Source organism: Stegostoma tigrinum, unplaced genomic scaffold, assembly GCF_030684315.1.
Source record: "Stegostoma tigrinum isolate sSteTig4 unplaced genomic scaffold, sSteTig4.hap1 scaffold_100, whole genome shotgun sequence".
Lineage (NCBI taxonomy): Eukaryota > Metazoa > Chordata > Chondrichthyes > Orectolobiformes > Stegostomatidae > Stegostoma > Stegostoma tigrinum.
Genome location: NW_026728052.1, coordinates 586,998 through 611,949, shown reverse-complemented (window position 1 = coordinate 611,949; position 24,952 = coordinate 586,998). Strand labels below are relative to the sequence as shown.

Sequence of the window (24,952 nt, the reverse complement as noted above, 5' to 3'; positions counted from 1 at the left end):
AGACAGGTCAAGAGGTGAGGTTAGTAGGTAGGAAATGGGGGTGTGGCTTGAGGTGGGAGGAAGGGGTAGGTGAGAGGAAGAACAGGTGAGGGAGGCGGGGACGAGTTGGGCTTGTTTTGGGATGCAGTAGGGGGAGGGGAGATTTTGAAGCTTGTGAAATCCGCATTGATACCTTTGGGCTGCAGGGTTCCCAAGCAGAATATGAGTTGCTGTTCCTGCAACCTTCGGGTGGCATTGTTGTGGCACTGCAGGGGGCCCAGGATGGACATGTCGTCTAAGGAATAGGAGGGGAAGTTGAAATTGTTCACGACTCGGAGGCGCAGTTGTTTGTTGTGAACCGAGCATAGGGACTGCTTTGCAGAACACCTAAGTCTCTCCTTGGTTTCCCCGATGTTGAGGAGTCCACAATGGGTCCAGCGGATGCAGTATACCACATTGGTAGATATGCAGTTGAACATCTGCTTGATGTGGAAAGTCTTCTTGGGTCCTGGATGGGGGTGAGGGAGGAGGTGTGGGGGCACATGTTGCACTTCCTGTGGTTGCAGGGAAAATGCCGGGCGTGGTGGGGTTGGAAGGGAGTGTGGAGCGGACATGGGAGTCATGGAGAGAGTGGTCTCTCCAGAAAGTAGACAATGGTCGGAGGAAAAATGTCTTTGGTGGTGAGGTCAGATTGCAGATGGTGGAAATGTCAGAGGATGATACATTGTAGGCAGAGGTTGGGAGGGTGGTATGTGAGGATGAGGGGGTTCTCTTTTGGTGGTTATTGCGGGGACGGGGTGTGAGAGTTGAGTCACAGGAAATGAGAGAGACACGGTCGAGGGCGTTCTTGACCACTGCGAGGGGTTGCGGGGGTGTGGGATGGGTTGGGGGGAGTTGCGGTCCTTGAAAAATGAGGACATCCGAGGTGTACGGGAATGGAATGCCTCGTCCTGGGAGCAGATGTGGCGAAGGCAAAGGAATTGGGAATAGGGGATGTAATTTTTGCAGGAAGGTGGGTGGGAGGAGGTGTATCCTAGGTCGCTGTGGGAGTCGGTGGGCTTGAAATGGATATCAGTTTCGAGGTGGTTGCCCGAGATGGAGATAGAGGGGTCCAGGAAGGTGAGGGAGGTGTTGGAGATAGTCCAGGTGGACTTGAGGTTGGTGCCCGAGATGGAGACATATATAGCTCCATTCATATTCACAAATCTCTGTTTCAAATCTAATCTTCTGAAGCACGTATGTAATTTTTCATTGTCAAATAATGTTGGAATGTTGATTGCACAGCAAAAGTGTTTCAAGAGACTGATTGGCCTCATACTGTTTAGCCAATTGTATTTGGCAAGTTGACGTTCAGCACTTCTGTAACAAGTCCAATCCCAGTAAGTGGAGCAAATGGCATGGTCAACATAAATACAAGAGAGAAAAATTAAGACAATGGCCTGAGTATTTCGCCCGATTACAGCAGAGGCATTAACACATACTAGGTTACATTAATTTATCTCTGACTCTACCAAGAAATGAATTCTTTGACAATGTCATGACAACATTGAGACATTTGGCAAGCTCAGGGGCAAGGGGGCTGGTTCAGAACTGTACACAGAAACGTAATGAAATGCCAAAACACTGTACGGCGAGAATGGTACTAACAAGGAAATGGTACTATTTCATCTGTATCAATCCGTAGTTGGAATACACATGGTTTGAACCGGCACCAATGCAAAATTGAATAGCCATTGCATGACATAGCATGTGTTCAGAATGAGGAAGAGATGAAGCTTAGTTATGATTCATTTCACGAAAATGAATCTCAACTAACTAATCTAATTAAACAAGGCAGTTTTACATACAGAACGCTGGTTTACCATCAAAATCTGCACTGATTGACTTCCAGATAGTAAACTGAAAGCTGTTGATCTCAAACTTTGCTTATCAACAGAACTGAAAGATGAAGTGACAATATTGGATTCAGGATTGCAAACTGACATTGGTGATTAAGCAACCGATAGAGACCATCCATGTAGTTAATCTTGAATTGGCAGCATTACAAGTGACCAGGACAATACCTGCTCTGTAAAAATAAGAAACAGAAGACAACTGAGATGCAAAAATGCGACATTCAATTAGAATTACAAAATACCTTAAGCAAACAATTTTATTTCATTCACATATATTATCTGCAATAATATCCATTTAATATTGGTTCTTCCAAACTGTTGCAGCACTTTGACATTAAAAGAATATTCCATCACAAGTATTGCTTGCAATAAAAATCCCAGCACGTTCTGAAATCCTGAGAATAAAAGTATTTCAATCCAATGGTGCTCCTGCATTATTCATCAGTTCCCCACTCAATGGGTATGTTCTGATATGCAGGAAACTTCTATTGTTCGATATGGGGATGGGGATTAACTTGGCATTGTTCTAATGGAGGCAGCACTGACAGATTATAATTTTCTTCCTGTGGGCTCTGTAGTCCAGATTTTTCTCTCCTCCATTATATTGCATTAAAGATCAACAACATTCACCATTTCCTCAGTCTGAGAACCGACCATGTTAAAAAGTGACCAATTAAAGTGTTGCATTGCCTTCAATTTCACAAGGACTGAACTAATCTGCTGCTTACGACACTGATTGCAAAATTAAACCATGAATTGAGAACAAAAACAGCGGGATTTTGTACTTTCAGAGATATTAGGAACTGCAGATGCTGGAGAATCCAAGATAATAAAATGTGAGGCTGGATGAACACAGCAGGCCAAGCAGCATCTCAGGAGCACAAAAGCTGATGTTTCGGGCCTAGACCCTTCATCAGAGAGGGGGATGGGGGTGAGGGAACTGGAATAAATAGGGAGAGAGGGGGAGGCGGACCGAAGATGGAGAGAAAAGAAGATAGGTGGAGAGAGTATAGGTGGGGAGGTGGGGAGGGGATAGGTCAGTCCAGGGAAGATGGACAGGTCAAGGAGGTGGGATGAGGTTAGTAGGTAGATGGGGGTGCGGTTTGGGGTGGGTGGAAGGGATGGGTGAGAGGAAGAACAGGTTAGGGAGGCAGAGACAGGTTGGACTGGTTTTGGGATGCAGTGGGTGGAGCGGAAGAGCTGGGCTGGTTGTGTGGTGCAGTGGGGGGAGGGGAAGAACTGGGCTGGTTTAGGGATGCGGTGGGGGAAGGGGAGATTTTGAAGCTTGTGAAGTCCACATTGATACCATTAGGCTGCAGGGTTCCCAGGCGGAATATGAGTTGCTGTTCCTGCAACCTTCGGGTGGCATCATTGTGGCACTGCAGGAGGCCCATGATGGACATGTCATCAAGAGAATGGGAGGGGGAGTGGAAATGGTTTGCAACTGGGAGGTGCAGTTGTTCGTTGCGAACTGAGCGGACGTGTTCTGCAAAGCGGTCTCCAAGCCTCCGCTTGGTTTCCCCAATGTAGAGGTAGCCACACCGGGTACAGTGGATGCAGTATACCACATTGGCAGATGTGCAGGCGAACCTCTGTTTCATGTGGAATGTCATCATGGGGCCTGGGATAGGGGTGAGGGAGGGGGTGTGGGGGCAAGTGTAGCATTTCGTGCGGTTGCAGGGGAAGGTGCTGGGTGTGGTGGGGTTGGAGGGGAGTGTGGAGCGAACAAGGGAGTCACGGAGAGAGTGGTCTCTCCGGAAAGCAGACAGGGGTGGGGATGGAAAAATGTCTTGGGTGGTGGGGTCGGATTGTAGATGGCGCAAGTGTCGGAGGATGATGCGTTGTATCCGGAGGTTGGTGGGGTGGTGTGTGAGAACGAGGGGGATCCTCTTTGGGCGGTTGTGGCGGAGGCAGGGTGTGAGGGATGTGTTGCGGGAAATACGGGAGACGCGGTCAAGGGCGTTCTCGATCACTGTGGGGGGAAAGCTGCGGTCCTTGAAGAACTTGGACATCTAGGATGTGCAGGAGTGGAATGCCTCATCGTGGGAGCAGATGCGGTGGAGGCGGAGGAATTGGGAATAGGGGATGGAATTTTTGCAGGAGGGTGGGTGGGAGGAGGTGTATTCTAGGTAGCTGTGGGAGTCAGTGGGCTTGAAATGGACATCAGTTACAAGCTGGTTGCCTGAGATGGAGACTGAGAGATCCAGGAAGGTGAGGGATGTGCTGGAGATGGCCCAGGTGAACTGAAGGTTGGGGTGGAAGGTGTTGGTGAAGTGGATAAACTGTTCGAGCTCCTCTGGGGAGCAAGAGGCGGCGCCGATACAGTCATCAATGTACCGGAGGAAGAGGTGGGATTTGGGGCCTGTGTAGGTGCGGAAGAGGGACTGGTCCACGTAACCTACAAAGAGGCAGGCATAGCTGAGGCCCATGCGGGTGCCCATGGCCACCCCCTTAGTCTGTAGGAAGTGGGAGGAGTCAAAAGAGAAGTTGTTGAGGGTGAGGACGAGTTCGGCTAGGCCGATGAGGGTGTCGGTGGAGGGGGACTGGTCGGGCCTGCGGGACAGGAAGAAGCGGAGGGCCTGGAGGCCATCTGCATGCGGAATGCAGGTGTATAGGGACTGGACATGCATGGTGAATATGAGGTGTTGGGGGCCAGGGAATTGGAAGTCCTGGAGGAGGTGGAGGGCGTGGGTGGTGTCACGGACGTAGGTAGGGAGTTCCTGGACCAAAGGGGAGAAAATGGAGTCCAGATAGGTGGAAATGAGTTCGGTGGGGAAGGAGCAGGCTGAGACGATGGGTCGACCAGGGCAGGCAGGTTTGTGGATTTTGGGAAGGAGATAGAAACGGGCCGTGCAGGGTTGGGGAACAATGAGGTTGGAGGCTATGGGTGGGAGGTCCCCTGAGGTGATGAGGTCATGAGGTCATGAATGGTGTTGGAGATGATGGTTTGGTGCTCGGGTGTGGGGTCATGATCGAGGGGCGGTAGGAGGTGGTGTCGGAGAGTTGGCGTCTGGCCTCGGCGATGTAGAGGTCAGTGCGCCATACTACCGTTGCGCCACCCTTGTCTGCAGGTTTGATCGTGGGGTTGGGGTTGGAGCGGAGGGCTGCCCGTTCTGCAGGGGAGAGGTTGGAGTGGGTGAGAGGGGTGGAGAGGTTGAGGCGGTTAATGTCTCGACGGCAGTTAGAGATGAAGAGGTCGAGGGAGGGTAGGAGGCCTGGGGGTGGTGTCCAGGAGGAGGACTTGTGTTGGAAGCGGGTGAAGGGGTCAGTGGAGGGAGGGTTAGGTTCCCGGTTGAACAAGTAGGCATGGAGGCGAAGACGGCGGAAAAACTGCTCTATGTCCAATCGTGACTGGTATTCGTTGATGTGTGGTTGTAGGGGGACAAAGGTGAGGCCCTTATTAAGGACTGACCATTCGTCCTCAGTCAGTGGGAGGTCTGGGGGGATGGTGAAGATGTGGCAGGGTTCAGTGTGGCTGTCTCCTCTGGGGTTGCTGGCTGTGGAGGTTGTGGGCAGAGCGATGAGGTCGTCAACCGTGGGCGGGGTTCCATCGGCGTCGGCCGTGGGCGGGGTTACGTTGGCGTCGGCCGTGGGCGGGGTTCCTTCATCAAATCCAACCTGTTTTGATGAGATACTTTTGACTGTATAATCATCCCTCCATACGAAAGCCTCTTCCTCTCCATCCATTGAATTCAATACTCTCTGACTTTGCAATGAACTGCACATTAATTGCCCTGGGCAATCTAAAAACATTTCCGAGTTGAAAACTTATGGCCAACTCCCAATGTAAATAGATTCCTAAATGGAATTAGCTGAGAAAATGGAAGCAGGTTCACTTACATGCCAATGTACAGGCCTAAACATGCACTTTAGTTTTGAAAAACTGAATGGTGGCTGGGAAAACGTCAGTTTGTATAGGTAGAAAATGGGGAGGTGGGTGGGGTCAGGAGCAATCAACAGGGTGGAGCCCAAAGAGAAAGACAGTTGGACAGATTTAGGATTTGCTAATGATCAGGCTGGGAGGGTGAATAGTTGTTAATGGGGACTGTTAGTCATCAACAATAGCGGGTGTGTCGGGGGAGGCTACGTGGTAACAAGGCCTGGTGTGTGGGGTGGGGGAGGCTGGGACATGGGAGAGTTTCGGCCCAAAAATTATTCAACTCAATATTGAGTCCGGAGGGCTGGAGGGTCCCCAAGCACAAAATGAGGTGTTGTTCCTCCAGCTTGCACTGGGCTTCACTAGGACACTGCAGCAAGCCGGAGACAGAGATGTTGGTCAGGGAGAAAGGTGGTGCATTGAAGTGGTAGACATATTTTTCAAAAATCTGATCTCAGATTTAGTCAAACCCTTCCCTCCACCAGTTTGTCACTGTTAGAAAATTTGGCCAGTTCATTAAACCCCTGAGTCCATGTTGTTGGTGGTAACTACAAATAGGCAAGATCCTAACATGATCCTCGGACGCCACAGCAAGTACTCTTACCAGTCTCAATCTTGATACCACTTCTCAACTGAAAACTCACCGCTTCAGCCAGTTTTAATCCATTCCTGTGTTTTGTTTTAATTCTCCCACAATGAGCTTCAATAGCTCTGTTACATGGAACTTTGCTGAAGTTTCTTTTTTAAAGTCTAGATATATGTCAAATCAGGTAATGATCTAAATGAATTGCGAAGCAGACTCATAGATCCAAATGACCTTCTCCTATTTCTGCATCTTGGAATTCCCACAGTCTACCTGGAACATGATTTCCTCTAAAAGTTCAAAGTGGTTCATCAGCCAGACTGCCCCTTCCAAACCTACATGTTGGCCAATGTTAATTAGATTAGCTGTTCGACCCTCACTCCTCACAATCATTTCCAGTATTTTACTCCGACCTTGGTTAAGTGTAATGAACTTTAAGTTTTAGAATCCTTACAATGTGGAGACAGGCCCTTCGGTCCAAAATGTTCAGTTGGATCCTTGGAACATCCCACCCAGACCCATCCCCCTATAACACACCTAATCTACACATCCCTGGACACGATGGGCAATTTAGCATGGCCAGTCCACCTAACCCGCACATCTTTGGACAGTTGGAGTAAACCGAGCACCCGGAGAAAACTCACACAGACACAGGGAGAACTTGCAAACTCCACACAGACCGTCACCCAAGTCTGGAATCAAACCCGGGTCCCTGGTGCCAAGAGGCAGCGGTGCTAACCACTGCACCACCATGCCGCCCTTAAAGACATGTCCTTTGAGTCAGAAACAAACCAGCAACCAGAGGATCTTTTTGGATCTTTATTTGAAAGTTAACCTGTTTCCAATTTGTATTACCAAGATATTCCCAGAATATAATTTCCTCGTAACAATTACCAGCACATCACAAATAAAATCCCTTGGCTCCCTCAACACCTGAAATACACGCTATTAAAGCCACTTGCAAAAGTGAAGACTGCATTCTCAACAAAGCGAAATGGAAAGTATTTTATTGAAAGAACGAACTACTTTCTGCATCTCCTTCCCTTGCTCTGCACTTTTCATCTCTGAACTGATAGATTGCCACAGCACATACCAGTAGAAATCAGGAACCATAGACAAGAGTGATCTTTATCGTTACTATCCCAAGGTCCCACAGACAAACTACTCTTACGTTGAGTTGATACAATGTAGCCCCTGATTATTAATTCAACCTGGAACTATTTTGTTACAAATCGACGAGACACTTTCATCACAATGGGAGCAGATTAAATGCTGTCTCATTTCAATGTATTTCAATGCTGTCTCATTTTTGAATGTTTTTTTATTACGTCATTATTGTGTGTTACTGCTTTAGTGCATCAGCAGCCAGGTAACCAACAAATTCTCTGATGTATCACTGGCAATTATGGACTTCGGGCCAGGTTCATTAATGCTTTGATTTTTCTCTCTACTTCTACTTTCAGGAATCCCAGTGTTTCTTGGCCTTCCAACTGACCTACCAGTGTTCAAGGATATTCTTTTCCATACAGCAAGATATTATTTTCAGAATTATATCCCCAAAACATAATCTAGCAATTTAACACAAGAAATTCAACTGGCATACGCCAGCTAGAGTTATCACATTCGTAACCCTTATGACAATTGTTTGTAGATTCTCTACATCCTCTCAGCATTGTCTGGCCAATACTTTCCTCCATGTACTGTGTTAACAGCAAAGTCACAAAGTGAAATTATATTCTATTTGTGTCAAATTTCAGAAGTACAATGGATTCAATGGTAAAGAAATACTAACTCAAATACAGCAGCTATAGGTAATCAGTTTAACCTTCCAACCAAAGCAGAACAACAACCAAATGACAGACTGCCAAACTATACACCCAAAACAACAGCAAATTCAAAATAAGAAAAGCCATGATTAAACTGCTCTCATGGGAATGCACTTGATAACTGCACTCGGATACAGGGAAAAATGCCAAGCCTGGAGGAAAAGTGCAGCACACCCCTAAGGTAAACTCAGGTTGTTGAAGGCATGCTTCACAAGAAATAAATTAAAGAAATTTTGGCTTTACTGCTGGCAAACACAGCAAATGGCTGGTGAAAACAAATGAGACGTTTCTGAAGGAAGGCTCAACTTCAAAAACATGTGCTCCAAAGAATCAACATGACAAAACAAAATAAGAAAATCAGATGACACCAAAAACAGAAGTTGCTGGACAAGCTCAGCAGGTCTGGCAGCATCTGTGAACAAAAATCAGAGTTCACGTTTTGGGTCGGGTGACCCCTCCTCAGAACACAACCGTCTTGTTTGTCCGTTTCTATGCATAATGCAAAATGTAAAACAGTTGTCTAATTGCAAAGATTTTCATCATTTTAGTATTTCAGCCAGAACATACTGCTTATTAGATGATTAAATTGGTCTTTCATGACAAGCCTGCTCATAAAGTTGTGTCTAAACTGCAGTGGGTAATCACTTGAGCAATGCTGGATGTGTCAAAATGTCAAAATGCTGCTTGGCCTTCGGTGTCCATCCAGCTCCACACTTGGTTGTCTCTGATTCTGCAGCATCTGCAGTTCCCATCATCACTGATACAATTTTGTGACTTACCCATTTACAAACCAAATATTTCAGAAGATATTCTAGACAATAGAAGAAATCTGTTAAATTACTTTATGTTGAATCTTTCAGGGTAATGCTAAGAGTATGTTTTTGCATGTTTCAGTTTTCAAATCAGATGCACAGCAACAGGACGCCTCCAAGTATTTCTAAACAAGACAGATTTGATTTTTTGTGGTGGCACAGAAGCAGAACAGTTGTTGCCAGTCTCCAAAAGTCTATTACTTTAGCATATCAGAGTCTCTGGGGTAATCTCACAGCATACTCACGACAAGATCACTCTCAAAGCCACACACAAATCAAATCTAATTCTAGACGGATTCTTCTCTTTACTTCTATTTATTTTAAAGCAAACATTTGTACGGAAAAGAATTTTACAATCAGACTGTTTGAATCAACTGCTTTAGAAAAAGGCCGACAAACAAACACACAGCACGCAGTTCTGGGCAAATTATTGAGGGTCTGTCTACCAGTCCTAACCATTTCTTCATGAGGACCATAAATCTTTTTGAATCCTTATATTTCCTTGTTGACCTTGTCAGCATTTCATGATAAAGTACATATAAATGCTTAAAACAAGTCAAAATCCTGGAATTCCCTCCCTAATGTCATTGCGAGAGTAGCTATATCACATGGCATGCAGCGGGTTAAGAAAGCAACTCACCACCACTTTCTCAAGGGCAACTCAAGACAGGCAGGGATGTCCATATCGCAAAAGTGAATAAAAATTGTATGTTGAAATAAAGATACACAAAAGTAAGTCTCACCTCAGGTGAGGAAACTACTGGAAGCAATTCTGTGGGACAGAATTAATCCACACTTGGAAAGGCAGGGCAGTCATGGTTTTATTGAGGGGAGGCCATGTCTGAATAACTTGATTGCATTTTTTGAAGAAGTAACCAGGTGTGTACAAGAGGGGATTACATTTGAAATAATCTACTTGGGCTTTAGCAAGGCTTTTGTCAATGTCCCAAATGGAAGACTAATAGTGAATAGCCCAAGGGGTCTGAGGAAATTTGGCTACTCGGATCCGGAATTGGTCGAATGGCAAAGAACAGAGGATGATGATTGCTTGGTGTTTTGGTGATTGGAATTCTGTGTTCAGTGCAGGGATCAATGTTGGACTTTTTGCTGTTTGTGTTATTTATAAACAATTTAGATATCTATACAGCAAGACAGATCAGTTAGTTTGCAGATGGTGCAAAAATTGGTGGAGTAGTCATTCATGAGGAGGTTAGCTTTAGATAACAGGGGAATATAGATAGGCTAATCAGCAGCAAATGGAATTCAATCTGGATACACGTGAGAGAATGCACTTCAGCAGGACAAATAAGGCATAGGAATATATGATGAAAGGTGGAAGCACTGAGGATCCCAGGGATTTTAATATACATGTACACCAGTCCCTTAAGGTATCAGGTCGGGTAGATAAAGTAATGAAGAAGGCATAAGGGACACTTACCTTTACTAACTAAGGCATTGAGTTTAAGAGTAGGGTGGTTATGCTGGAACTCTGCAAAACATTGTTTAGGACACAGCTAGCGTAATGGGCACAGGTCTGGAATCCACAGTGAAGGGTTGGGGGGATGTCACTGCACTGGAGAAGGTGCAGGGGAGATTTATCAGGATGCTGTCCAAGGTGAAGAGTTTTTGAAATGAAGAAAGATTGAACAGTCTAAAGTTGTTTTCCATAGAACAGAACAGATGAAGGGAGAATATGATTGAAATGTATAAAATTATGAGAGACATAAACAGAAAGAAACTTTTCGCTTTGGTGCAGGGATCAATGACTGGTCACGTAGATTTAAGGTAAGGGGCAAGAGATTCATAAGGGATGAAAGGAAAAATGTTTTTACCAAGAGGGTGCAGGGATCACTGCCAGTAAGGGTGGCTGAGGCAGAAACCCTCGTAAGATTTACGAAATAAAGGTGGATACTTGCTACGCCAAGGCATACAAGGCAAATGGTACAAATGCCGTAAAATGGGATTAGAATAGTTCGGTGGCTGTTTTTCACAGGCACAGTGCCAAAGGTTCCTTTCCTGAGCTAGAGGCCTCTATGAGACAATAACCAATTCATGAGCATAATAGGTAGTTCATAACATCAATAACTTTGGTTAAAGATATTGGCTGAGAAATTCAAATTCGATTGCCTAACATGGCCATTTCTGGGAAATAGCTCAGAATGACTCCCGAAGTGAGCAGTGAATAAAGAAAAGGATTTAATCTAATTACCATTAGATACTGTTTCAACAAATCTCCTGTGCTGTGTTAAAAACCTGCCTGCCCTGCCCAAAATCCACAAGCCTGCCTGCCTGGGTCGACCCATTGTCTCAGCCCGTTGTTGCCCCACCAAACTCATCTACACCTATCTGGACTCCATTTTCTCCCCCTTGGTCCAGGAACTCCCCACCTACGTCTATGACACCACCCACGCCCTCCACCTCCTCCAGGACTTCCAATCCCCTGGCCCCCAACACCTCATTTTCACCATGGACGTCCAGTCCCTATACACCTGTATTCCGCATGCAGATGGCCTCAAAGCCCTCCGCTTCTTCCTGTCCCGCAGGCCCGACCAGTCCCCCTCCACCGACAGCCTCATCCGCCTAGCCAAACTTGTCCTCACCCTCAACAACTTCTCTTTCGATTCCTCCCACTTCCTACAGACAAAGGAGGTGGCCATGGGTACCTGCCTGGGCCCAAGCTATGGCTACCTCTTTGTAGGTGACATGGAACAGTCCCTCGTCCGCACCTACACAGACCCCAAACCCCACCTCTTTCTCTGTTACATTGATGACTGTATCGGCACCGCCACTTGCTCCTCAGGGCAGCTCGAACAGTTCATCCACTTCACCAACACCTTCCACCCCAACCTCAAGTTCACCTGGGCCATCTCCAACACATCCCTCACCTTCCTGGACCTCTCAGTCTCCATCTCAGGTAACCAGCTAGAAACTGATGTCCATTTCAAGCCCACCGACTCCCACAGCTACCTAGAATACACCTCCTCCCACCCACCCTCCTGCAAAAATTCCATCCCCTATTCCCAATTCCTCCGCCTCCGCCGCATCTGCTCCCAGGATGAGGCATTCCACTCCCGCATACCCCAGATGTGCACGTTCCCCAAGGACCGCAACGTTCCCCCCGCAGTGGTCGAGAACGCCCTTGACCGCGTCGCCTGCGTTTTCCGCAACACATCCCTCACACCACGCCCCCACCACAACCGCCACAAGAGGATCCCCCTCGTTCTCACACACCACCCCACCAACCTCCGGATACAACGCATCATCCTCCGACACTTCCGCCATCTACAATCCAACCCCACCACCCAAGCCATTTTTCCATCCCCACCCTTGTCTGCCTTCTGGAGAGACCACTCTCTCCATGACTCCCTTGTTCGCTCCACACTCCCCTCCAACCCCACCACACCCGGCACCTTCCTCTGCAACCGCAGGAAGAGCTACACTTGCCCCCATATCTCCTCCCTCACCCGCATCCCAGGCCCCAAGATGACCTTCCATATTAAGCAGAGGTTCACCTGCACATCTGCCGATGTGGTATACTGTATCCATTGTACCCAGTGTGGCTTCCTCTACATTGGGGAACCAACCGGAAGCTTCGGGACCGCTTTGCAGAACACCTCTGCTTGGTTCGCAATAAACAACTGCACCTCCCAGTTGCAAACCATTTCCACTCCCCCTCCCATTCTTTAGATGACATGTCCATCATGGGCCTCCTGCAGTGCCACAATGATGCCACCTGAAGGTTGCAAGAACAGCAACTCATATTCTGCTTGGAAACCCTGCAGCCCAATGGTATCAATGTGGACTTCACAAGCTTCAAAATCTCCCCTTCTCCCAATGCATCCCAAAACCAGCACAGTTCTTCCCCTCTCCACAGTGCATCCCAAAACCAGCCCAACTTGTCTCCGCTTCCCTAACCCGTTCTTCCTCTCACCTATCCCTTCCTCCCAGGTCAAGCAGCACCTCCATTTCCTACCTACTACCTCATCCCGCCTTCTCGACCTCTCCGTCTTCTCTGGACTGACCTACCCACCTACTACCTCCCCACCTATACTCTCCTCTCCACCTATCATCTTTTCTCTCCATCTTCGATCCGCCTCCCCTTCTCTCCCTATTTATTTCAGAACCCTCTCCCCATCCCCCTCTCTGATGAAGGGTCTAGGCCCGAAACGTCAGCTTTTGTGCTCCTGAGATGCTGCTTGGCCTGCTGTGCTCATCCAGCTTCACACTTTGTTATCTTGAATTATCCATGTAATGGATTATAAAGTAATTTGAATGAAAGATAGAGCATAACCCAGGAATATGGGTATAAATTACATAGTTGAGATTATGTTACGAATACTGAGATTCATAAAGCTTTCCCTGGACAAAGAATTCACTAAGCATGTTGGTCACAAATCTGTAAATAGTTTTTTAAGCCACTCAACTCAGAATCACACTGTGTGCTGAACTAAATCTTGTCACATTTTTGACACACGCAATACAATTAATCAAAAGATATTGCTTTCAGCAGAAACACACACGGCTGTAAAAATTGCACAGCTCTTAATAAAAGTCAGTCAACTCACTGTATCTCCTTGAACATAATGAAAACTTGACTGAAATCAACTGCATAGAGCTAATTATAAGCCGAACTCTGGCAGCTCCCGTTCATATGACAGCACCACACAATTAATAAAACAGCTCCACAAAGTGTTCAGAATCAAAAGACTGAGATAAGTACTGAATGACCTGGGTAACTGGAGGTCGAGTCTAGAATTTTAACTCATTGTACGAGTCAAGGTTGCGCTTGGTTATATAAATTAATGTTATGATTGGAATAGCGTAGTTTCTCTAACTGTGTGTGACTGAAATTAATCAGAGCTAACATTTCGGGTCCAGTGACTGTTCCTCAGAACTGGACCCGAAACTGGACAATAACCGGCTTGCTGTTGCTCATTTTGGGTTCCATCAGGGCCAACGTAGCTTCTAACTTTAATACAATCTCGGTCCAAACAGAGACAAAAGAATAGTTTTCCAAAGGTGACAGAAAAGTAACTCACCTTGACATCAAAAAGCCTTCCGAAAACTGAAGTCAATTGGGAATCAGGTGGGAAATGGCCGACTAGTTGGAGATATAGACAGCAAAAGGCAGGATTGGTTGTGGTTGCCGGAGATCCATCAGCTCAGTACCAGGTCATCGCTGCAAAGTTCCTCAGTCTGACCAGCTTCAGCTGCTTTATCAATGAACGTAACTCCTTCACAAAGTCAGAAGTGGGTATAGGCACTGATTACTGCAGTCCATGTCCATATGCAGCAAGGCCTGGGCAAAGTTTAGGCTAGGGCTGACAAGTGGTACGAATTATGCATTACAAAAAAGTGTCAGGCAATGACAATCTCCAGTAAGGGAGAATCTAAATCTCTTTACTTGACAAAAACAGAAGTTGCTGGAAAAGATCAACAGGCCTGACAGCATCTGTGAAGAGAAATTGGAATTAACATCTAAGGTCCGGTGACCCTTCCTGAGATATATATTTGAAAGTGCTGAATTTAGAGGCCTACAGAGACACAGCTGGGTAGCTCTTTCAGGAGCCAGTACAGACAGAGTGGGCCAAATGGCCACCTTCTATACTGTAAAATTCTATGATTCTTCAGTTCAGAAATATTAGAATTTGATTGTGATGCAGGATAATGGAGTCGAAGTTGATCACCAAAAAAAAATCGCTGAGCTCACATTTTTCCGCACTTCAGTTAAAGAATAATTTACCAAAAAATCTCACTCAAATTTTACTAGTTACTTGCGCAATTTTCCTGAAAGGCTGTTACCTTGCTGGAGATGTACCCATCAGTTCCTCCATACTCATCTGTTTTTCAGCTATACTCTACAACAGTGGGTGGCAGTCGCTACATTAATTCAACACAGCACATAACTCTCAACCAAAATGTCTTTGCTGAGGACTTTCTGGCCCAAAATCTTTTCAGCATACACAAATCAAACTTGTGTTAGAATGCCTACAGTGTGGAATCAGGCCTTTTTCTGATCCAAGCCCAGACATAGGTTCAATTGATCAACTGTCAAATTGAGGATCAATGTGGTGATCGGTGACACGACACCATTGTCAAAAAGCAGAGGAACTGTGAGAAAGTCACCTCATTTACCCCGCTTTTGGCTGAGAGTCTTGTTCTGCAGGGTTTGTTCTTTTTACTGATATCTCCCACCCACGATACTGCAGAATAACTGTTCATCTTGACTATCCTGCCACCTTATTGGTGACAAGTGTATGCATGTCTGCACCTGAATGTAGAATGGTTTAAGTTTACATGTTCATCATTAATAATCCACTTTGTCACTTGTTAAAGAATACATTTAAAATAATAAATGTACTTTTTCCCCCATTAATTGATGAAACCTGGAGAAAATTTCTTTTATCCTCAATAACGGTAACAGTCAGACATTAACAATCCTTGAGGTTACACTCGTCATATTTACAATTATTTATGGAATAGTGGGGTTCAATCTCTAGTAGGCTCTTCCAATATAGATTGTGACAAATCCAAAAAAAATTTACGTCCCAAGAAAATGCTGCTCAAAACAGGCTCATAATGATAAAATCAAATATATATCAAGTGTTTTCACTGAATGTACTTAAGAACAAAATTTACCTTCATTCTCTCAGGGAATCGAGGGACTCAGGGAGCAAGCAGGAAAGCAAATTTGAAGCCCAAGATGAGCCACAATTGTAGTGAATGAGGAAGCAGGCACAGTGGGCTGCACAGTCTTCTCCTGCCCTTGGTTCTTATATTCCTTTACAGTATTATTAGATTGGATCCAAAGCCAAATTGAAACTAAGCACAGCTGGATCCTAGCTGAACCTGTTAAAACGAGTGGAAGGGATGCACTGTCTTTAAGTTTTTCACAAAGCCTTTCTTTATTGTTCACAGGAGTGCATCAAAATATTCTGGACAGCTTTTAGTGAAAGAGCATTCCAACTAATATCAAATAGGCAATCAGTATCAAACACCAACAAATCTTAAAAGAAAGGCAGTAAACCTTTAGCAGAATATTGCTGGCCTACTTTATAAAGTACATTGTTGCATACAACATGGATACAAAGTTCCAAAGTTCTTGTCTTGACTAAATCAAGCTTTGTACAGCTTCATTTACTGTTCAGGTTTCATACAAAGTTCCGCTAAATCCTTTCACCATGTATATTTCGTAATCAAACAACAAACTAAAAGGAATTTGTGATTAGTTGCAAATAATTAGTAGCGTGTTATGAAAGTAAAGAGTCAAAATTCATAGTTTCAATGTGCAAGAGTCCACAACACAAATAACCCACAACTCTACAATCTGTGAAATATCAATTGGAATGCAAGCTGATTAAAAAAGCTCAAAGGCAACAGAAATGAGAATTAATGCTATTGGTGAAACTCCAAAGGTTAACATATCACACTGCATGCACCTTTGTATACATGGGAAGGTAATAAATGAGATTTGATTTGACATATTACCGTCACATGTAGACAGACACAGTGAAAAGTATTGTTTTACATGCTAACCAAACTAGGTTGATACGGCATCAGGAAAGCCAGTGCCAGACATGAGACTGCTGAGTGAGAGAGTTTATTTCAGGGGATAATGTTTGGTGTAGGAACCAGAGGAATGTACCTGCATGAGTAACGGGCATGGTCAATGTGAGGTCAGGTCGAATGACATATAAAGATCAAGTAGATGCAACAGCCCTGAACGAGAATGTCACCAAGACTGCTGCAAACTCGCAAACAGTGCAGGGGCACAACGTGCCCAGCTCCTCGACAGCCTTTCCAATAGTTTGGGAACATGTGTGTTCGACTTCTCCGTCAAGATTCTCGGAATCTGAGATGGTCACTGCCTCGACGCCTTTTCCGCTTGCAGAATAAAACTGATTTCTTGCGAAATACTCTCGGTGCAAGAGGCAGGCTACTGCACATTACACTCTGCCCGTATCCGAGACAGGATTAGAGGAACCTGACCCGACGCTAGAACATCCAGAAACCACAAAAGAAAAAGAACCAGCCTGTGTCCTTGAACTCAGAAGGGGAGGAATATATTGAATGTAATGAGGTCAGCCAGATGGACAGCACAGAGTGAGTTTCCTGAATGGGGCTTAATCTGGTCCAGTCAGGAAGCCCTGGCTGATTGATAAGAACTGGAGTGTCGGACATCCTGCTCACTCTGAAAGAGTCGGTTGAGTGTCAAGGACTCTCAGTTTGTAAATAAAAGGTGACTTGGTGACAGGATACCAGCTCTGCGGAATTATTTCAGGTCCCTCTTAAAAACAAAATTTTTGATCCCTTCCACTGCGACAAATTAAAAATTCTGAGTGAAAACCCAAGAGGACAGCGGATGCTGTAAATCAGAAATAAAAGCAGAAGTTGCTGGAAAAGCTCAGCAGGCCTGGCAGCATCTGTGAAGGAAAATCAGAGTTACCATTTCAGTGACCTTTCCTCAGTTCTGAACAAGTACATTCATCATATGAATGCTGCAAACTCGCAAACAGTGCGGAAGCATGACATGCCCAGCTTCTCGACAGACTTCCGATAATTTTGAGCATCTTGCTAAATCTCCTCTACACCCTCTCTAAAGCTTCCACATCTCTCCTATAATGAGGCGACAAAAGCTGAACATAAAAATACAAGTGTGGAGTAACCAGAGTTTCAGAGAGCTGCAGCATAACCTAATGGCTCTTAAAATCAATTCTCCTGTCAATGAAAGCCAACACACCATATGCCTTCTTAAAAACCCTCTCAACTTGGGTAGCAACTTGGTGGGAGCTTTGGATATGGACCCCAAGATCCCTCTGTTTCTCCATACTTCCATTAACCCTGTAATCTACATTGAATTTGAACTTACAAAATAAATCAGTTCACACTTTTCTGGTTTGAATTCCATCTGCCAGTTCTTTGCCCAGCTCTGCATCCTGTTGCAACCTGCAACAGCCCTCCACACTATCCACAACTCCAACAACCTTTGTGTCATTGGCAAACTTAGTAACCCACCCTCCCACTTCCTCTTCCAAATCGTTTATAAAGATCACAATCAGCAGACGTCCCAGAACAGATCCCTGCGGAACACCACGAGTCACCGAGTTCCAAGCTGAATACTTTCCATCTACTACCAACCTGTCTTCTATTGGGCAGCCAGCTATGTATCCAGACAGGCAAATTTCCCTGAATCTCATGCCTCCTTACTTTCTGATTGAGCCTACCATGTTGAAGCTTATCAAATGTCTTGCTAAAATCCATAGACACCACATCCATGGTCTACCTTCATCGATGTATTTTGTCACATCCTCAAAGAATTCAATAAGGCTTGTGAGGCCTGACCTACCCCTCTGAAAGCCATGCTATTTCGAATCAAACTGTGCTTTTCCAAATAATCATAAATACTATACTATTCATATTGGGATATACCCATATCACATGGACTGCAGTGACTTATTCTCACCTTCTCAAAGGCAATTAGAATTGGACAATGGACACACTCCATGAATGATTTAAGGAAAAAAAAACTCCGTGTCTGTCATTTTTGTTCCACTGACACAGTCATCCTCTTCTTTCCACCCTCTACCCAGTTAGAAATTTTAGGTTGAAGCTCCAAACCAGGACTTGAGCACAAAATGATGGCAATGTTGAGGGAATGCTGCAATGCTGACGTACCTACTCTTGGCATTCTTTCCGAAGCCTGAATTCAATGGAAGTCAGCAATAAAAAAGTTAGCCAGAACGTGTCCATTAAACCATTCTCAATTGCCATTTGGTTCACTAATGCCCGACACAGAAGGAAACCTGGCCTAGGATACACGTGATTCCAGTCTTCGCATTCATAAAATCACAGAATCATATGGTACAGAACAAACCCTTCAGTCTCGGCCATGCATCATAGTTTACGCTTAACTGCCTTCTAAGCAATTTGGCATGAGCAATAAACAGTCACCTAGCCAGCAACACAAGGCCCATTTAGAAAAAGTACTGATAATATTGGCTTCCAAGAGTTACTGACGTCGACACCATCAAGAAGCTGAAATAACATAAATATAGTGATGCAAAAATTGACTCAGCGGCACCTAACTAAGCTCCTTGATAATGAGCAGAGACTCAGAACCTCCAAGCTGGTAAGCTCAATGTCATTACTAATCAAAGCAAAGGATGCAGAGGTACATGCTGTTAATCTTAGTTGTGTGTCACTGGTCAAGTTCAAAAAGGGGGCCACAATGATGATTAAGAGCGTCTAAGTTGGCGGTTGGTTGGCTGACTGTCATAAGCCAAGCTCATTATGTGCTGAGGATACAGAATGACTTGTATGAAAATAAATTAATTTTAAAAATTATATTTCCTCATTAGAAGTACAGGATAGTTTTAATAGCCCTGAAGGGAACATTATAAAGAGTCACTTTAGGCTTCATGTTTGTTTTGCTTCTGTCCTACAGGGGTTATGCGTGTAATTTTCATCAAAAATGATTAGCTGCTCTAGGCCGGCCCAGATTAAAATTCTAGCAGTTTGGTAGTGGCTTGACCACTCGACCATAAATATAGCATAAAGACCCATTCATTCCTTGGCAGTTTTATTAACTCCAATACCGTTTGTTATTAGAAAGGCTGTCAAAACATATCAGAAAGAATCCTTCAAAGGAATCAGCTGAGAATACAATACTGCAAAGATAATTTTCTCTTCAAGTTGTCAAATCATTTTATTTTTAAGGGTGGACAACTATCGTGGACAAACAAGAGACACAAAATTCTACAGGTGGGGGTGGAGTAGTGATATCATCGGACTATTAATCCAGACCCACAAGCTAATGTCCTTGGGACTTGGCTTCAAATCTCACTATGACAGACGATATAACATATTTACTCTCTCCTAATGTCCCCTTAACTCCTCAATACCTTGTACCTAAACATTGGAAATTAATTCCCTTTATACAATTACAGGAATAAAAATAATTTACATTTTCGATAGTCAAATATCAAACTTCTAGTTAGATATATGTCACAACCAACTCATACCTGACCTGATCAGAATTATAAAACTTTCAATGAATGTTTAAAACAAAACCAGTGTTATGACAGTGGATCAGAGCTTCAAAATACAAACAGGCCTCTTTTCACTTCGCATTTCAAAATTACTCACTTTTGAAAGAAAAACAGGACTGCTACAGAAAGTATAAACTGTAAATGTGAACTCACTGAAAAGATCCTACAAGAAGCCCACGTAATGCTGTAAAGAATCACAGAAATTTCAAACAGGGACAGACCTCCTAAAAAGACAGACCGAGGGGCTGACTGCACCCCTGTCAGCAAACAGCCACCTTTTTCAGGCATATCTGTGTTAGCCTCCAGAAATGTATGAAAAAGAGGTTAAAAAGTGAATGCAACAATGAGCCTGTCACTATTAGCAGAAAATGTCCTGGTATATGGCCCAGAGTGCTGAGGGACACAGCTTTGAGAATAGCGATTTTTAACAGCCCTATCCTACCAGAAAAAACATAGAATCACCCCTTCTTCCTCCACATGCTGTCAGTGAGTTCAAAAGTAATCACAAAGGAATTTTGATTACAAAATCAACATCAAAACTGTCAGCTCAACTATCAAGGTCAACGCTACTGGCCCAATCCAATCACAGCTGCTACATCTTTGCACTTGCTCCTCACAAATAATTCAGAGGCTCATCTGCATTTTGCTTTTACTTTTATCCAGTTGCACTCATCGCTTACTTTTATAAGTTTAGTAGTTTAATTATGTATTTTTTTATTTTGAAGAAACTGAAAAATGTTTGGGAGGAAACAAATGCTAGGAAAGTCAAGGAAAACTGTCTCAACTCCCCTAGTCAATTTTCATCATGGGATATCACATCCCTGGAATTATTGTAAATTGCTTCTGCTCTGCATCCAACATATTCACAACATTCCCATAGTATTGGAGGTTTTCATCTGCCATGGTGGCATAAACCTATTTAGAAGTAACCTTGCCAGAATCTTCCTGGAAAAGGTAAATCTGACGAGCAGCAATTCTAACATGTGAAGCTGTAAAGGCAACAATACACATTTTCAGCTCAGACAGCAGAAGGGAAGTTCTCCAGGGAAAGAGAAAAAAATAGCAAAGAAATAAACTGTAATAATGGCTGAGAGACAGTGGGCAAGTGGCAAATACAGTGAACTAAAAATCCAGAGACCCAGGCTGATGCTCTGGAGAATGTAGGTTCATGTTCAAACACTGCAGCTGGTCAAATTTACAATTCATTAAAAAAATACCCAGAACTAAAAGTTATTTCCAGTAACGCTATCATGAAACTATCAACAATTGTTGGTAAAAATCCATCTGATCCACTCATGTCTTTTTGGGGAGAATTTGATCATCCTTACCCCATCTGATCTACATGTGGCTGCAGAGCCACAGCAATGTAGGTAGCTCTGAACCACCCTCCCAGCCATCCACTCAGTTCAACAGCAATTAGTGAAGGACAACAAATGATACCTTCACCGGTGATAGCCACATCCCTTGCAAGAATGGAACATGTTATAATGAAATGGAAGGACTTGATCAATGTAGTGTGAAATTATCAACAGATGAATGGATAGAATTGAATACAGAATGCAGTTCATCAATATGATGAGATGGTGCAAAACAGAGGATATTGCTTTCAGGATTCCTGTCATTAAGGCAAACTCGAAGACTCAGCAAGCAGTTAGGGCACTCATTAATGTATGAGCAGAAACTAAATAGCCATGAAAACCAACATAAAAGTACAAACAGCAGGCTCTTAAAATTTTTTGGAGATGTGCAAGGCAATATTAAATTATGCCCTGAAGTGGTTAAGTTCAGTTAATCCTATTATAAATAGCACTGAAACTCACTGTCAATTACACATTAGTCCAGAATTTTCGAGGCAATAGATAAAGTGAAGCAGAATACCAGTTTCCATGAGGAACAAACATAATTTGGAAGTTAAAGGGATGAAAGGAATTACTTTTCTGAACAACGTTCTGAACAAAGACAGGCAGAGGGCAGATTGAGAATATGAAACATTGAGGAGATGGTAAGTAAAGAAACAGGTTTGGAAGCAACAGTGTGGTAGAATTGTAGAAGTTCTCTGGCCTCATGCAACATCAGGAATGAATACATTTGATCTTTATAGAACAGAATGTCAGAGAAGGGGGGGCTCTCTTCCAAAATGGTCAAGCTTACAAAATGTAGGAAAAAGGCTGCCTTCCTCTTGGTGCTTCTCACTGGATGAACACTCGAGGAAAGTTGTGCTCATTGGTTGCGGACCTGTTGGTGGTTGCTTCGTTCATATCAGGCAGATTCTCCCACAGCGGGTGAAGGTGTGGTCACAGTCTTCACTGGGGGCAACTGAATCTATTCCTCTTCTTTGTTCTTTCATGCAAGTTCTGTGTTTGGATTCCTGATTGTGGCTACAAACTCATCTATCTGTCCCTCGAACGATCAAGTCTCCGATCACTCACGTCCTGTTTACCTTACCCTTTTCCGCCGTGCCCCAGAGCCAATTACACTTTACTTTAAACAAATTTTCAGTCCAAATCACGGTAAAAGGAAGCCATTTGGTCCATCATGTTTGAACTAGCTCTCCAAATACATATCACAAATTTGTGCCTTTTCCTTACCCTGCACATTATTTTTCTTTCATTAATCAACTAATGCTCTCTTGCATCTTTTGCTGAAACTGCCTCCTCCAGGTAATGCATTCTATAGACTGTGATAAAGCTATTTCTTACAGGGCAGTTACTTCTTTTGTCAATCACTGCAAACCTCTGCATCCAATTCTCAATTCTGTCACAAGGTAGGAAAGTCTTCCCGTCGTCTGCTCTGACCAGACCTCAAATGATTTTGCAAGATTCAACATAATCTCTTCTAAGTCTTAGCATCTTCGAGGAAAGCTGTCCCAATTCCTCTAATCAATTTTCATGAGATATCACATCACTGCAATCATTATTGTAATTTGGTCCTGCTCTGTCTCCAACATTTTCACAAAGTTCCCTCAGCATGGAAGGTTTCTGCACCCATTCAGAATGGTTCCTTCCATTTTATGTACTGTTTTTCCGACCGAACTTAACCACTTCACAATTTTCTGTATTACATTTAATGTACTACATCAACTGATGCCTCTCCTCACCTTGACCTCTAACTTGCAGCCTCTCTCCACTCCCAAACCTTTGGGTTGTGCCCTCTCCTGCTTCTCAATCTCTAAGTAACAGCCTCTTTTCCTTCCCTCCGTGACCTCAGGGATGCAGTCTCTGCCTCCTCACCTCCTGCTGCTATTCAACAATAAATAGAACACAGAACAGAGAACATTACAGCACAGTACAGGCCCTTTGGCCCTCGATGTTGTGTCGACCTATCATACCGATCTCAAGCCCATCTAACCAACACTATTCCATGTACGTCCATATGCTTATCCAATGACGACTTCAATGTACCTGAAGTTGGCAAATCTACTACCGTTGCAGACAAAGCGTTCCATTCCCTTACTACTCTCTGAGTAGAGGAACTACCTCTGACATCTGGCCTGTATCTTTCACCCCTCAATTTAAAACTATGCCCCATCGTGCTTGCCGTCACCACCCTATCTAACCCTCTGATTATTTTATATGCTTCAATTAAGTCACCTCTCAGCCTTCTTCTATCTAATGAAAACAGCCTCAAGTCCCTCAGCCTTTCCTAAGATCTTCCCTCCATACCAGGCAACATCCTAGTAAATCTCCTCTGCACCCTTTCCAAAGCTTCCACGTCCTTCTGATAATGCAGTGACCAGAACTGTACACAATTCTCCAAGTGCAGCCGCGCCAGAGCTTTGTACCGCTTCACCATAACCTCTTGGTTCCGGAACTCGATCCCTCTATTATTAAAAGCTAAAACACTGTATGCCTTCTTAACAGCCCTCTCAACCTGGTTGGCAACTTTCAAGGATCTGTGTACATGGTACAATTTTATTCATTTCGTTAATCTAATATTTGATATTATAGCAGCACTAAGTAGAGCTGAAGACGAAAAATGGCAGGAGATCCCAGACCTGTGTTATGCTGCTCTTGCTCAATGTGGGAGCTCAAGGACGTGGCTGATGTCCGTGACTCCTTCACGGGCAGGAAGTGTGTCTAGCTGCAGCTCTCGTTAGACCACATGATGGCTCTGGAGCTGTGGATGGACTCACTTTGGAGCATCCACGATAGCACATTCAGCAAATTGGTCATATCGCTAATGAGGATAGCTGAGGGAGAAAGGGAATGGGTGACCAAAAGGCAGAAAAAAAAGCAGGAAGGCAGTGGTGTCCCCTGTGGTCATCTCCCTCCAAAACAGGAAGGACAGGAAAAAGAGTGGAAGGGCTATAGCCACAGGGGATTCTATTGTAAGGGGAGGAGATAGGCGGTTCTATGGTCAAAAACATGCTATGTTGCCTCCCAGGTCCACCGGTCAGAGATGTGTCAGATCGACTGCAGGACATTCCAAAGGGGGAGGGTGAACAACCAGCTGTAATGGTGCATATAGGCATCAATGACATGGGTTAAAAAAAACACACAATGAGGTTCTACATGCAGAATTTAGGGAGTTAGGAGCCAAGTTAAAAGGTAGGACCTCAGGAGGTAGTAATCTCAGGATTGCTACCAGTGCCACATGCTAGTCAGAGTAGAAATGAAGAAATAGGCAGGACAAGTGAGTGGCTTGAGAGATGGTGCAGGAGGGAGGGGTTCAGATTTTTGGGACATTGGGACCGGTTCTGGGGGAGGCGGGACTATTACAAATTGGACCGTCTACACCGGGAGCCAATGTCCTCGGGGCTGCTTTTGCTAATGCTGTTGGGGAGGATTTAAACTAATGTGGCAGGGGGATGGGAACCAAATGCACAGGTTAGTGGGCAGTAACAAGATAATAACTGCAGCCTGTAAGGAACTAGATAACGAAGTCAGTGTGACTAAGAGGAAGAGTAGACACAGAGCAGATGATGAATGCAGA

At 44.3% G+C, this 24,952-nt stretch overlaps 1 long non-coding RNA gene across 2 annotated transcripts in view; it reads right to left on the bottom strand.

The window, feature by feature from the left end:
* Positions 1-641: 641 nt before the first annotated feature.
* LOC132207560 (uncharacterized) overlaps positions 642-24,952 on the bottom strand; it is a 44,349-nt gene continuing 20,038 nt past the window's right edge. The window contains exons 2-4 of one of the 2 annotated variants that reach the window (XR_009443570.1): positions 14,012-15,821; positions 1,842-2,047; positions 642-1,338 (exon numbers count right to left, since the gene is read on the bottom strand). This is a non-coding gene — a long non-coding RNA (uncharacterized LOC132207560). Of the gene's footprint in view, positions 1,339-1,841; positions 2,048-14,011; positions 17,964-24,952 lie in introns of those variants that run through there. The other variant, XR_009443569.1, reaches the window with a different exon arrangement.